Source organism: Rhinolophus sinicus, linkage group LG05, assembly GCF_036562045.2.
Source record: "Rhinolophus sinicus isolate RSC01 linkage group LG05, ASM3656204v1, whole genome shotgun sequence".
In the NCBI taxonomy this organism is placed as follows: domain Eukaryota; kingdom Metazoa; phylum Chordata; class Mammalia; order Chiroptera; family Rhinolophidae; genus Rhinolophus; species Rhinolophus sinicus.
Window position 1 is genome coordinate 25,202,558 of NC_133755.1, and position 4,838 is coordinate 25,207,395.

The window sequence follows — 4,838 nt, forward strand, 5'->3', positions numbered from 1 at the left end:
GCCTTGATATCTTGTGGCCTGAAGGATGAGTGGAACCATGGGAATCACCGAGAGCTTTATATTAATCTCCTCCTGCACTGTCTAATTTGTATTGATTCAAAACTAGGTTTAATTGTAATGGTTGCATTTACCCTTCCTGCACCAGGTAGACAAGCCACCATAACCTTTATTATTTCCTCTGGTGAAGGCCATATTAGGTGACAGGTAAATTTCTTGGAAAAGCCTCTCTCCCTACCCCCTCTTTTTGGGGGTCCCTGGCTAAATTCTGCATTAAGTGAACCCACTCTTCATGCTTTTCATGGTCTCTCTTATGCTCTGTGTGTCCCTCGCCCTAGTCTAGTTCCTAGATGCTTGGGCTCCTGGAGTAAACATCTGGTGAGTTCACATCCCATTGTTGATGGCTTTAAGATGCTGATACTCCTGGGAATATTCTAAGGGGGCTCCATGCCTAGCATAATGCTTTATCCAAAGGAACCCATCTCTTGAGGTAGATTCGGGGCCCTGGGGCAGCTCCTCGAGGAGAAATTGCTTTGAGCAATTTTGTTTCTCCAGGGTCACTCAGGTTCTGCCTATTTCATTTATTAATAATGCTGGTCATTGGTGTGCAGACACCAACCTTTGGGGGTTTTAATGTACATTTCTTGTGACTCCTGTTAAAGATGGAATTTTCCATGGAAGTGGTACCTCAAGGAACTCTTTGTTCAAGATGCAAATGTAATGAAAGGATCTTCGTACTTCTCACTGTGGCTATTTGTGTTGTAAATGTTGGAGTGGAGCCCTGTGCTTTTGTGCTGAGGTGACCATTTTCCTGACAACCTTGTAGGGTAAGGCTCATCTTAGGCGTGAATGTGTTCTTCCCTGATGGGTGGACGGCGCATGTCATCCGTCCATGGGAAGAGGCAGGTCCTCAGACAGGAAACCAGAGTCTGGAAGTCTGGGACTTCTGCCTCTCTCTGGGCTTGTTTTGTGAGTTTGGACTTCAGGGAGTTTGAGAGAACATCAGAGGCTGTTTGCTTCTGCTTCATCGAGTTGGTTTTCTTATGCGGCTGAGACTATTTAGTGATATTTGGACTTTCTTTCCTCTTTTCTGAGGAGCTTTCTCCCTTAATCCTGGGGATGTTCAATCAGAAATTACAACCCAGCCCGGGAAAAGATGGGTTGAGATGGGGCGTGAGGAAACCACTGGTGGGATAGCCGTTTCAGGGTGTTCAGTCTGGGGACTGTAATACGAACTTGTTTCATCTGGTGCTGTTTCTGGAGATACTTAGCCCCTCTCATAAGTGACTTTCCCTGAATACCCAACAGCCTCACTGTTGAAGTGTCCCCAATCTGCCTTCAGGCTATATAGCATAGGCACTACTGACTGCCATAAGCTTTAACAAGATGGTGGCTCATTGCATATAAATTTCTAACCTGGGAACCACCTGTTCAGCAGTATCAGATTCCAGAGTCTCTTCTTATTCCACCGGGAGAGGGCCCAAGTCTTTCAGGCCTGGAACTGAGCGTTTTTCTACTTCAATCCCTGTTTCTTAACCCTACTAGGATGCAGTGTATCCTTTTGTTTGCTTATAACCTTCTTCCTCCTGAGTATGTCTCCCTCCCTAAAAATCTCTCACCAGTCTCCTAAGGTCCCATTTGGGTCTTCCTCTTTCATGAAGCCACCCCAGGTCTTTCACTCTCCAGAGATCAAAGCACTTTTCCCACAGTGATCTTTTGACAATGAATCATGCACACGCCTCATAACTTACTCCAATAATCATTTTATGGTGAGGGTAATACCCACTTCACTTACTCAGCTTTGCTAATTTTGATGCAGGGCAGACATCTGTATCTGCCCTATGAATCTCTGAAACACTAACTCTATTCTGCAGAGAGGCTTTGATTTGAACTGTTTTTATCTGTTTATGAACAGCATCAATATGCTTTCCATGAAGAAATCTGGCTGACCTTCAAAGATGAAGACTGCAGATCTCCCTTGGAAGCCAATGGTCGTGAATTCACTATTGGATTTTTTAAGGTAAAAATGGAAGATAATTACATGCAGTATAGTTGTAAAACAGATTTCATTGTGTTCTACATCACTTCATAAAATAAGCATAGTTCCCCTTCTGCCATATAACTTTCTTTGTAGCATTTTACCACAGAATAATGACTCCCTGATAAGTAAGAAATGTTTCAACCTAGTTCTTAAAGCATTTACTCTAAGATGAAAATGAAACATTCTTGGATGGTAGGCTAGTTGGATGAAATGGTGTGTGGTCAGAATAAAGCATGCAACATTCCAGGTATCATCAGATGAAACAAACGTGTTTTTAGAAATCGGCAAGGGAGACCATCTTCTTCTTCAGAAAATGAATGTATTACTTGGCTAGAATAGTAAGATAAAGTGTGTGGATATAGTTTTGAGTATTGTGATGTTCCCGAGTCCCACACAACCCACCCAGAAATCAACCCATCTCAGCCAATGGTAGTGTATCATTTGGCACCATGTTTCCCCAAAAATAAGACCTAGCCAGACAATCAGCTCTAATGCATCTTTTGGAGCAAAAATTAATATAAGACCCGGTCTTATAGTATATTATATTATATAAAACTGGGTCTTATATTATAGTAAAATAAGACCGGGTCTTATATTAATTTTTGCTCCAAAAGATGCATTAGAGCTGATTGTCTGGGTAGGTCTTATTTTCAGGGAAACACAGCATTTGAAAATTTCTTATTTTGCTGGATCTGACCCCAAAATATAGGTGGAGACAAAGGGCAGCACCCAATAGCCCTATGTATATGGCTTATTGACTTATCTAAAAAAAAAATAAGTCAGTCATTCATTAGTCTGGTGGACTAATTCTAAAGTTTGAGAATTTTATTAGAACTACTCAGTTTGGGACTAGGCTGGTAACAATTTCCAAAGAAGCTCTTATCAGAGAAACCATCATGTTTATTTGTTCTATTGTTTGTTTCACAGTAAAATTCTCACTAGGTTCTGTATTAGGAGGATCAGACCCATTACCTAATGTAGTTTCCTTTTGTGTGTTTTAAAACATTTGTCAACTCATGGACTCCCTCCAGTCCACGACTTCTAGTGTTTTGCGGGGAGACTTGAGAAAAAATGAATTTCAGTAACGTGAAACAGAAATAGATTGTGATTCTGGAGACTTGGGTTCTCTTTTCTGGTCAAATAGGTTAGTCTTTTGCCTGGACAGTGACTTTGACTCACTGAAATGTGATGACTTTATATTTGTGAAGAAGAGCAAAGTTCTCTGATGTTTTGACCTTTTTCAGCAGATTAATTTTGGGCAGAAATAATATTTTGTCTGTTAGCTCTTGCTGTCCAGAGAAAACCTTGCCTACTGTGGTAGGGTCTCTACTTATACAAATTGTACGGTCCCTTTTCTGGTTGTTGGGTCACAGGTGGCTTACCATTCTGAGTTAACAAGTAAAGTATTTTGATAAACTAGGTTAAATGTAAGAGAAAGTTCACAGGCTGAGAACATCAATTCAGCTCTCAGCAGGTGCCCGTCAAAAGTGCTTTTGCAGGAGAAAGCCACAACCAGCTCTGCACCTGCTCCCCAGGGGAGGGACCAGGTATTAAAAGGGCTGCCACAGAACTGACTCGGCAAAACCGTTCATAAGCCGGATGTGGGTTTCCTCTCTAATAGGGGCATGTTTGTTGCCATCTCAACCATACCTCATAGGAGAGACTGTATGTGAAAGAGCTCAGAACCCTTCTGAATGGTTCAATACCTGCAAGGATGCATTAGCGCTTAGATTCTATCCAACAAACTCAGTGCTGGCAAAGCCGTTCTCCAGATGTCACAGAAGGAGCAGAGGAAATGCACAGACATTCCTCATCATTTCACCTACTAGTTTACCCTTTCTTGAGATCACACTGCAGATGAAAAGTAAAATGAAAGAATGAATATGAGCAATCATAATTCAAATGGGGCATGTTTTGAAAGTGTCTAGCCAAAAATTATGAGATACATCAGACTCTTCCTCACTCACAAGACTTAGAAGAGGCTGGGCAGTCTCCATTTGGAACTGGGAACTGTGAGTACGGTGCGGTCAACAGAAAAAGAACACTGGAAAGTTGTGGGATAGAAATATGACTGGGAAATTAAGGCACATCAATGGTCTAAGGGAACTTGTTTCCCCTTCCTACTTCGTTAGTTGTCCTAACTGGGTGTCACCTGCAATTCATAGGTTACTTCAGATCAGATGGTAGAATTACAACTCCAAACCCAGAGATAGAATCATTGAAGTATTTGGAATAGGAAGTTATTTCAAGGAGAAATGAAAGTTATTGTGTACAAGCGTTTGTCTTTGAAGGGGGAAGGGTAGTTAACAATGGGACAGGAATCATTGTGTACATTTCCCGTTCTTGTTTCCTTCATCAACACCCTCAGCACATCTCTGGCTCCTTGGGGGGGCACGTGCTGCCCTCTTTTTCGCCTCTTTAATCTTGTCCATATGGCACCTGCCCCATGGAAATATGTCCTATAGGGATGGGAATGGGGTTGCAAGAGTTTGCTGAAGAGTGTGTTAAAATAAGCGAGGAAAGTCACAGACACAAGTTTTGAGAGGTTGGCATCAGTGTTGACTTCAAAATAAAACGCTGATCCCACATGTTGATTTATCCTAAAGTTGAGAGGCCCTGTTTCTGGAACTTCAAACCTTTGGGAAATAATAAAAAAAAATTACAGAGTAGATGGAAATCACCTCTTACCTTATTTTAAAGGTTCATGTACACTTTAGAGAAGCAATTTTTCTAGCCCTGGGCTGTATAATAAGAAAATATTATTCTTTTATGTTTTTGCTTATTATTACAAACAAGCGAG